At 39.4% G+C, this 11,225-nt stretch overlaps 1 long non-coding RNA gene across 3 annotated transcripts; it reads right to left on the bottom strand.

Moving 5' to 3' along the window:
- Positions 1-8,019: 8,019 nt before the first annotated feature.
- LOC104771093 (uncharacterized) lies at positions 8,020-9,705 on the bottom strand. 3 transcript variants are annotated; one of them, XR_015593176.1, is made up of 5 exons: positions 9,595-9,705; positions 9,440-9,495; positions 8,972-9,320; positions 8,636-8,797; positions 8,020-8,545 (listed from the first exon to the last, which is right to left on the bottom strand). It is a non-coding gene; the product is annotated as an uncharacterized LOC104771093 (long non-coding RNA). The 3 variants fall into 3 exon arrangements; XR_015593177.1 differs by having other exon boundaries at positions 8,972-9,282; XR_015593175.1 differs by lacking the exon at positions 8,972-9,320.
- Between the last annotated feature and the right edge of the window lie 1,520 nt (positions 9,706-11,225).

The raw sequence follows: 11,225 nt of genomic DNA, 5'->3' as shown, positions 1-11,225 counted from the left end.
CAGCAATGCTTCATTGCTGAGTACACTTTACAGAGGAGTGGTCCCCAAGATACGGATGTTGCTGGACACCGCAAGCAATGGTAACTTCCTCAACAAGGATGATGATGAAGGTTGGGACCTAGTGGAGAACTTGGCTCAGTCTGATGGCAATTACAATGAGGAGTACGATCGCCCTGTGTGATCTACTGGAGAGGAAGATGCCAAGTACAAGAGGGACATGAAAGCCCTCAATGACAAGCTCGATAAAATACTCAGCCAACAGCAGCATGTTCATGCAATATCAGAGGAAGAGCAGTTCTTACAACAAGATGGGGAGAATGTTCAGATAGAGGATGTGAACTACATCAACAACCAAGGGTACAACAAATAAAAGCCGAATCCGAATCTGTCTTACCGTAACCCGAATGTTGCCAATCCTCAGGACCAAACCTACTGATGAGACCATGGCCAGCTCAACCAAACCGCACGGACCTGAGGAGCAGCTTGAACCTGAGGAAGCACCGGAGGAGCAGCTTGTACCAGCGGAACCAGCAGAGGAAGCATTGATCGTCCCGGCGGGTCCTATAACAAGGTCACGGTACAAAAGGTTCAACCAAGCCATCAGTGGACTACTCAAGGAGTTGGACAAGAAGCTAGAAGACGTGACTCAAATCACTCTCACCATGCTCATAGTTCAAGGTGCTCGGTAAAGGGTAAAGTGTTGCTTTGGTGCTCTTTTTCCCTTGGTCAAGTTTTGTCCCATTGGGTTTTCTTGACAAGGTTTTTAACGAGGCCTAAGTAACATCTTTATTTCCCCTTTGCCAGCCCAAGTCGTGGACCAAGGTTCTCTCCAAAAGCCTTGGCCCATTTTCTATCTCTTTCTCATTCAAACTATGTATTTATTGTTTTGTCATTTCCTAGACATTTTTGAATTAGCTTGACTTTGGTTAAAGCTCTTTCAAGATTGTCTAGGGTTTTCTCTTCGCTCCTTCGTCCCCCCTTCTCTATTTAAAGATCTTGTAGTTCTCATTTTCTAATCATCAAACATTTTAATCAAAAACCTCTTTCTACTTGTTTAGTCTGAGAAGTGTGTAATATCTTCTCAACTTGTTTTCTTCTTAGTGTGTCATATCTAAGTTATACTCGAGCCTGAAGTCTAAGAGATTTCCATCTCTCTTAGAAGTTCATTTCAATCCCCTTTTCATCTTCTTCGATCCGCTGCAAATCAACCCCTTCACCTTCTTTGTCGATCTTGTCTTTGCATCTTCGACCCATTGATCATCATCATTCCGACTGTTCTTCTTCAAGACCTTGCGAGTGTGTTCTTGGGAGCAGATTCCTCACCTAGGAGTCTATCACCTACCCATCAGCAGTTCCAGGAAACCAGGTCTAGCAGAAACCTTTTGGCCAATACAACCAAGGCTATGCTCCTACGTAGCAGTACTCTGGACATTACCACCAAGCCATTGCACCACCTGGATTCCAAAAAAAACAAGGCCCGCAGAACCAATCACAAGAAGCTGACCTACGCGGACTAATTCAGCAAATGATTCAAAATCAGGCATCAGCAGCTATGGACACCGCAAAACGGTTTGCAGAAATGAGCAACAAGATCGATTTTGGATACAATGATTTGAACGCCAAGTCTGATTCACTCAATACTAAGCTGAGGTATCTAGAGGGCCACCACAACAACCAACCAGCTTCAAAGATCAACCAGCTCCCAGGTAAAGCTGTTCAGAATCCTAAGGATTATGCCACTGCCCAAGCCATCTTCCTTGATGATGATTATGAGGATTACCTCACTGAGGACAGTGATGTTCAATATGGGGAGGATATGGATCACTATGGGATAAATGAGGCCAAGCACTACATATCCAAGTATGAACCCGAGCCTTTACCCGAGGAGACTGATCGAGTTGATGATCGAGCACTGGTTCGAGAATCACAATTTAAAGAACAACCCGAGGTGGATCCCGATGACTCACCCGATGACGGTGATCGGATGATACATCGAGTAGATTTTAAGATAAGAGATCAACCTCAACTACTTGTAGAAGTAGAAGGGGAACTAGAGGAAAGGTTCAATGCTGCTCTTGACATCTAACTGGAGGCGCTTGCAGAGCGTATGGCTAAGCGTAAAGCTCCACCACCTAAGCTTTTGCCACCACATGAACTTAAAGAGGAAATCACCAAGGAGGCAGCTCGGTTGGATAATGAGGTTAAGGAAGCTGTCAAGGAGATTGGGTTTGAGATTCTCAGGAATGGAGTGTGCTTAGATCCTGAGCTGCGAATCGAGGAAAAATTGGAAGATCCTGGCTCTTTTACTTTGCCATGCTCGATAGGACTTCAGATTTTCAAGAATTGCTTGTGCGATCTGGGAGCTTCAGTCAGCATCATGCCACTGTCAATTGCCTAGAAAATGGGTTTCACCAGTTTTAAACCGAGTAGTCTGTATCTGGTTCTAGCTGATAGAACAATCAGAAATCCTATTGGGATCCTAGAAAATCTGCCTCTTAGGATTGGAAGGGTGTAAGTCCCTACTGATTTTATGATCCTTGATATGGATAAGGAACCAGACAATCCACTGATCCTAGGAAGACCATTCTTGGCAACAGTAGGTGCTGTTATTGAGGTGAAGCAAGGCAAGATCAGAATTGAGCATGGGGAGCACTTCAAGATGGAGTTTGATGTAAAGAAAGGAATTAAGAGGCCAACCATTGATGGTCAAGCTTTTTCCACTAAGACAAAGTAGAGAAAAGTTAAACATCTTGAAGAAGTCAACACCACTTTTGCTTTGGAACCTGGACAAGACCTGGAGAATCAATTGAACCAGCCTGCTACAGTGGAGAGGATTCCAGAACCTCTCCCACCTAGATCCCATGTTTAAGGAGCATGAAGAGTCAAGCTTAGTGACTTTAAACAAACTCACTTGGAAGGAAGTCCCAAATGTATCATTTGTTTTGTTGTAAGTTTTATCTATTTATTCTACCTGATTTTCTATTTTTGCATATTTATTTATTAAAAAAAAAGTTGAAAACAAAAATTTGAGGAACCCGTGGGTCAACCCAACACCATACTCGATGCGCCTGATCGTGTCCCTGCTCGGTTGGCGAGTGGAGTCCGAATTCCACAAGGCCAAGCCCACTCTCAGTGAAGCCCAAGCTTCTAACTCTACTCTATTTAAAGGGATTCGAACCCTCCTCCCTCAGCAGCACAAACCGATAAGTCTCTCACCCTAAAAAGCTTTTTGTTTTCCTACTTTCTATTCTCTCTCAAACTCGGGCTTACTTTCAAGGAGATGGAGAAGGTGTATGGTTTCAAAACTGGGAGTGGAAAAGGAATGGAGGTGAGCAAGGAGGAAATGAGGTCCCTATGGCTGACAATAGGAGACAAACTCCCCTACAAGTCCACAAGCTCCAAATCCGCTCAAATAAGGAGTCCTGTTTTGAGGTATTTTCACAAGTCCCTCGCATGCACTCTTTTTGCTAGAAAGGAGACTGGTAATGTGAATGATCACGAGCTCCAGCTACTAGACATTGCATTGTGTGGAGTTCTAGACAATGCTAGGGATGGTACACAGCTAGTTGGAGATGTTGCGGATACTAGCATGGTCTTTGTGCTGCTCGATCAGTTCATCTACCTTAAGTCATGGGCTATGAAGAGAAGAGAAGGGGGCGGAGAGATATCCATTGGAGGATTGGTTACACCAATTGTGGTGTCTTGCGATGTACCTTTGAAGGGAGTAGTACACGATCTGAGATGGCTGGACATCGACTACCTCGTGCTAGCAAGATTTTTGGCATATGAGAGGCCAAACGACATGATGCTATTCAAGTTTGTCCATCCAACCGCCAGAGCCGCCCAAATGATCCTGCCCAACGTAATGTGCACCAAGGTTTGGCTGGGGGACAACATCGACTTTGCACCACCCTTGGAGGAGCTGTACAATCCGGAGGAGGAATCCAAAGCTGAAAAGAGAGAGGCAACCAGGCAAAGACAGGGAGATAGCTCGGAAGATTTTGACTTTGAGGAGTATGTTTGCTCTCAGAAGCAACCTGTTAGAGTGAGGGAAGCCCACAAGAGGATCGGATGGCTGATGAGGATGAACAAGTTTTTGGTGAGAAAGGTGAAAGATCTTACCAGTTCGGTGAAGACGATGGGAGGTCAGATCAAGGAGCTGCAAGACAAGGCAAGCTGTGCCTCAACTCCTACCTCGGCATACGCACCAACTTGGATGGGGAGAAGCGGACCGCTAGGAGGAATTCGAGGACTGACACCTCCAGAACCTCACAGAGCATCATCCTACGAGCCCTAAGCTGAGGAGAATATCACACGACCTCAAGTATCGCGGAGAAGCCATTCAGACGCCTATCCGATGCCTAACCCGATGGGATACACGATGCCCTATCCGATGCACCCATCGAGCACACAATCATGTGATCACTCAGGACTCTTCCCTCCGCCTTACCAGATGCCATACACGATGCCATATTCGATGCACCCTGCGAGTGGCTATACGGGCGATCACTCTGGATCTCTTCCACCATACCCATCGTATTACCCGATGCCCTACCCGATGAGCTACGCGATGCCCCCCACGATCAACCCTTCGGATGCTGGTCCGAGTAAGTCGTCCGTGCATATCACCGAGCTCTCTAACAAGCAAACCCCGGCACCTGCTGAAGCCGGTGACGACCCTGGCTACACATTGGCAAGTATGGAGGCGGCTGCAATCTCCTTCTTCACCAACCCATGAGGTACCAAATTCATCCAACTCTTGTAAATAACATTGCATTTAGGTTTATTTCATTTTGTGTCATTTCTTGGATTCTTTTTTCCGACTTTTATTTACACAGAGAGTGTGTAATTTAAGTTTGGGGGAGGGTCCTATAATGTATTTAACATTGTGTTTTATTTTCTTATTTCAAATTTTTGCATGCTAGTTTTATTTATTTGAGTCTGCATCTATGTGCATTGAAAAACCCCAAAAAAATTGAAAAATTTACAACAAAAAAAAAAATCATGTAGTTGTATTTACATATTAGGATTGAGTCTAGTTTGTTTCATATAGGACTGTTGCATATGCATCTTAGGGTACAATGATTAAAACTACCTTGTTTAAAATCAAACCTTAGGATTGAAGCTATAGCCCTTAATCACAGTTCATTGTTGCTAGATCAATCTTTGGAAAAAAATGAAAAATCTTTGTTTAGAACCTTGTGTCTTTTGAATGCTTCCTCCACTTGCTTGAACATTGGAACATCTCTATATTATTGGACTTAATTTGAACTTAAATTGTCTTGCTTATGGAATTTGAATACTTGTTCATGGTAACTCTAAACTCGGGTTAGCACTCCATTTTTACCAATCTTTTCGTTTAACCTGATTCGTTTTTCCTACCCATGAACCCAAACCTTGTTGTGAATTGTTGAGTGAGGCCTTTTTCATTGTGCTATAGGTTGTGAAACCTTGAGAGTATTGAGAACGACAAAGAACTGGCTCTTGATTTAGCTAAGTTAGAATCATTTGGACTAGCTAATAGAATCGGTTTTGAAAGATAGGTGGTTAGCATGTTTATTTGGGATTGGGTTGAGGAATAAAAAAAGAAAAAAGTCCCTAAGGTTAGAATCAATTAGCTCTAAGTCTCTAAGTAAAAAAAAAAAAATCTTGCTATAGTCTTCTAGAAAGAAAGAGAAACATATATATATATATATATATATATATATATATATATTAGGAGTTCAGCAAAGAAAAGAAAAGAAAAAAAAATAGAGAAGAAGAGCTAGATGTTTATAGTTTAAACCTTAGGGATTACAAAAAAAACAAGGGGACGATTGCAAAATTGGACCCTTCATTTGAGTCAATTGCAAAATTGGACCCCTCTTTTTCTCTCTCCAACATTTGCCACTTTCTCCCTACTAAATCCTCTGCCATTCCATGTATTCACATAAATGCCATTATTTCTGATTTATTTGAAATTCTTGCGAAAATGTTTATTACATCCATATCCTCATCTTCTTCTTTTATTTACGGTTGTGCCACCGCCATCAATTTTCCAACCACCATGAACAACCAAATTTGAAGCTCTTAATGCTTCAACAACCCAAATTTGTGAGCTTAAATAACACCCAATGCTATGAGAACTTCATTTTCGTCCATCTCCTCTCCATTTTAATCCAAGAAAATTTGCAAGTGCATTTATCTTGTTATATGTCATGATTCTTGGATAGTGATTAAATTGGTGCTGGGTTTCTTCTGTGGTGACTAAAGACGACGTCCTCGGTGCTTGACATTGCGAAACAACCACCGATAAGGTTATTTTCCGGTAGATTTCATGATTTTCCTTGATTTTTTTGCGAAAGTAGACTTCATTTGTTAGTCTAACCGTCATAATATCATGTAAAGTCTACTCTGTGGTCAATTTTGCAATTAAAAATTTATCGAGTTTCGAGCCCGTAGACTGCAATTTCAGTCTCCTTAATTTCATTTGAAAACAAAAAAATATGGTTCAGACTGCATTATAATCTTTCCGTCAGATACTTCATTTGCAGTCTATAAGGTGTATTTTTGCAATTGACCAAATTCTTGACTTTTTAGTTATGACTGCGGACGAAGTCTTCTTACGATAATAAACGAGTAGACTTCCATAGTGACTATTTTTGCAATTGACCAAACTATTTAAGCATTGACTGTAATATTAATATATTAAAAATATATTAAAATAATTAGTTGACTGCAAAAGAAGTCTACTATTTAAATAATGCATTGGTTGGTCAATTGCAAAAATGACCACGGCAGACTGCAAACAAAGTCATCATTAATGTAGACTTCATACGAAGTCTACTTGGCGAAAGTCAAACTTGGTCAATTGCAAAACTAACCACGACGAAGTTTACTTTTTCTGGTTGACGGATAGTTAAAGTCTACTTAGTAGACAGAAGTCTACTGTAAAGTCAATGGTTTGGTCAATTGCAAAAATAACCATAGTCGACTATATTTGAAGTTAACCGGTTGAACTTTCCATTGAAGTCTACCTTGTTTTATCTATTTAATTGCAAAACTAACCAAAAAATTAACAAAGGAAGACCACAAAAGAAGTCAACCGGTTATGGTAGACTTCATTCGCAGTCTACTTTGTAAAATTGTAATTGCAAAAATAGACCCCAAGAAATAGACTTCATTTGAAGTTATCCTCGTATAGTCTTTTTTATGTCTATTCGTTGATGTGAACATGAAGTCAGCATTATTTAAAAACCAAATTATTGCAAATTGGTGAATAATTTTTAAGATTTTCTTGTTGTATTCTTTGATATATGTTATGTACTTGCTCCTATATGTTTTTGACATGATTATATATTATACATATGGAGAAATCAAGTTTTTGGTTTTCTTAGGCAGTTAGGTCATTAACTTAGACTTATTTTTGAAGTCAACGTGTTAGAGTTCTGTGAAGTCTGTATAATTGAAAAAGTCTTTAATTGAATTTTTTTGATTTTTTATAAAAAATTTATATTCATTTTCTTTTTCTATTGATATTTAAGTTAAACTTTTTCTACAACAATTCTATCTCTAACTTTGCGATTGACATGTGCGTGGAGAGTTTTATTTTGTTTGTCTGGGAGAGGTTAGATGCGCCAAAGGCTGAAGCTTTTGCGACAACAGTGGCTTCTGGTTTGATATGTGGAGATGGAATCTGGACTTTGCCAAGTTCAGTGCTTGCTATAGCTGGAGTTAAACCTCCTATTTGCATGAAGTTTCTCTCAGCTTCAACTAATCATAGAGTCGACAAGTTCCTGAATGGATCCTCTTAATTTTTTAAATGCTCAATGTGATTTTGGCAAAATGTAATGATGTTTCAATCTGTTGAAGAAGTAAAGTGTAATGATGTTTCAATTTTGGCAAAATGTGATAGAAGGTATATTGTCTTGATCATAATGTGATAGTAGGTATATTGTCTTGACCACTAAGTATAGATACATGAGAGACGGTTTGTTTTTGTTGTATTAAAATGAGCATATTATTTATACATAAACTCTGTGAACAAAAACTATCGATTAAGCAATAATGAATCCATTATCCAATTTTTGCTTTGTGCAACATAATCATCAGTCTCATAGCTATTTCTCATTCTCCATCTCACACAAACATAACTAAAAGGTTTGCCACGAAACAGACAAGTCACATAGACGCAAATGTATACACAACCAATGGAAAAAACCAAGGATAACACAAAAAAACTAGGCAGCATCAAAGAGATATCATCGAACAAAGAACAAATTGGCATACTTTTGGAGATGCTTCTCCCAGTAAAGGTGTTGCCAATCAGCTGGTGATTCGACATGGTCAATAAACTCAGGCCAACGCAGCTCAAACAACACCTTCCAAGTGTTACCAAGTACATCGTTTCTGCAAAGAACTTAATCAATAACCTGTAACAAACTGGTAACTAATCTAAAAGGATTTTGAGTTGGTCAAGATATCTCAGGCTTGGGAATATCCCATGATACATCATCTGACTTTGTAACAGTAACAAAATCAGACCCAAAGAAAACTCGAACAACACCTGCAAAAATCAAAGAAACAACATCATAAATCACATATGACCGATTGGTTAAACAAACAAAAACAGGTTACACACGAGAGATAATAATACCATCAATGGAGTAAATAGCCTTGGCTAATGGCGAACCCAAAGCGGAACAAACATTAGGAAAATCAGCGCTTCCAACCTCCATGACTGGTTTGTCAGGATAAAAAATCAGAGAAGAAGGATTCCGAGTTGATTGTGTTTGAATAAACATTGTCCTTCTCTGCCCTGCTCAAATCACACATGAGTTAATGGAATTAGACCCTTAAATCGACATGTTTTTTTTCCAAATTCATTCGTTTAAAAGACTCTAGAGATTAAAAAAATATATATTGCTCTAACTTGAACCAATCTAATATCTGAAAAATCCAATCTTTCACCAACAACGTAGAAGATCGATACCTCCGAGGAAGGTCCATTTCAGAGGAAGTGAAGAAGATCTCGTAGAAGAGGTAAGAAGAGAATTTGTCGCCCGAAAATCGAGTCAATTGGTCGCAGAGATGAAAAGCGAGAGACGAGATAGCACAATAGAGGAAGAAGAAACAGTACTTCGTCCAGAAACGATCTCGCGACACCCGAGTCGCGAAAGAGGTTACAAGCGATACCGACAGATAAAGAGAGACAAACAGAGAGAGAGACCTTCTTCTTAACTCTCCAGTCAGATCCATAAACGGAAAAATAAAACAACACCCTATCCAAATCCGCCGCCGTATCTAGCTCCAAACACATTCAATTTTTGTTGTAATCGAATCTCCAGAGAGAGAGAGAGAGAGAGAGAGAGTTGAGAAGAAGAATGGAGGAGAGAATGACGTTGTTTTACTTTTGGTGATGAGCTAAGGAAGTGATGAATCGCGCGTAATAGAAACTTACCAAAGCCATTGCTCAAACGGAGAAGGTACGAACTCGGAGATCTTCTGAGTTCAGATCTAGTACCAAAAGAAAACAACAAGTAAACGATGAGTCGTCGATAAAACTTCGAAATGAGAGAAGCGATAAGGAGAAGAAGTTGAGAGATGGATTCTTACGAGAGAAGCTTCTACAGATTTTTCCGAGAGAGCTTGAGCAAAGCGAGAGAGAAGGATACAAAAGCGGCGGCGAGGATAGTATAAAAGAGTGTATGTAAAATTAGGGCAAGTGAAAATTAGGTATATATAACTCGGTTAATTAAAACCGATCGGTTATGCCCCGCCAAACCGAACCGAATTGGGAACCGATTACCAAATTAATTTCGCCGATTGGTTTGTTAATCCTATCACAGATGCTGTCGAAAACCGAACAAGATGTTTAATCGGTTCGGTTCTCTCGGTTCTGACCGAACGTCCAGAACTAATTAATAGTTGATGGCATTACAAAGTCAATTAGCAATAGTCTACAGAGAAGTCTACTTAAGCAAACCCTAAATCAAATAATTTTAACATAATCAGTATTTCCTCCCTTAATTTGACTAGTTTATATGTAAATTTATTTTATTACAATGCAGGAAGTCTATGTGATTATTATTTGGTCAATAGGTTTACCAAATTATTTTTTATAATTTTTTTAATTAAAATTTTACCTATAATTAAGGAGTAGACTTACTTTTAAGTCTTCCCTTTGACATCAATTTGAAATCAACCTTAAAGATATCTTTTGCAAACTTCATCGGGTTAAATCTGTCATTTTGGCTTCTGTTTTTTGTTTGGTCGTAAGGGGGTCAACTGTAATTTCAGCACCCTTAGTGGTTATGTTTCTCGAAAAACGAATATGGAGTCTACGAGTTCATTTAAATGCAAATAAAGGTACTAAAAATGCAATTGTCCCAAAAAAAAAAGAGTTAAAATCAAGGTTGTGGGTAGTTTAATTCCAGAGAGTTTAAAAAAAAAAAAAAAGAGAAAGTAAATGAGAAAAGGGTAAATCATCAAGAGTTAAGCTTTGTATGCCCAAATTGTTCTCAATCTTAGCTAGTTTTCACAACTGTCTAGCATTCCTTCTTTTGAGAGAAAACCACCCAAAGAATTTGTTTGAAACCACTTTACTAAAAAGCCTTATCCTTGAAACCGATTGAGCTTGATTCACCTTCCATTTGCAAGAATGCGCCAAACACTTAATTGAATGTGAAAGAGATGTTCTCTACTTTTAGTTGGAGGTTGAACTAGATCGATGCATGATAATAAGCATAGAAAAATATTTGTAAGTATGTTGATTGATCTTAGCACCGTTAAACTATCTTTAAGGATTATAGCTTGAATCCTTCGCTTAACATATAAAGGTTATGAGTCCCCGTTTTTAAACCGCACCCTCCTACTTCCTTGCTAGAGGACTAGCAAGATTTAAGTTTTGGAGTCTGATAACTCTCTAATTTACATGTTTTTAGCATTATTTTTTGTCCATATTTTGCATTGTTTATACCCTTACCTTAGCATTTTTAAATCATTAACTGTAGGAATAATTCACTTTTAGGCCACTTAGGGTGTTGCATTTTTGCATTTGCATACTTTGGATGAAAACAGGTGCTTAAGAGCCTAAAATGGGGGAAAACAAGGACAAACCCGAGCATGTACCCGAACGAGCCATCGAGCTGCAAGAACAGTCTGAACCCCAACACGATCGAGGAGGATCCAAGAGGAGGAAGAACAACCCGAATATCTACCCAAAGAGTACGTCGACCTTATCCTCG

The sequence above is a fragment of the Camelina sativa genome, chromosome 20, assembly GCF_030686135.1.
Source record: "Camelina sativa cultivar CO46 ecotype springtype chromosome 20, ASM3068613v1".
In the NCBI taxonomy this organism is placed as follows: domain Eukaryota; kingdom Viridiplantae; phylum Streptophyta; class Magnoliopsida; order Brassicales; family Brassicaceae; genus Camelina; species Camelina sativa.
The sequence above is the reverse complement of the archived record's forward strand: the minus strand, read 5'-3'. Positions and strand labels throughout refer to the sequence as shown.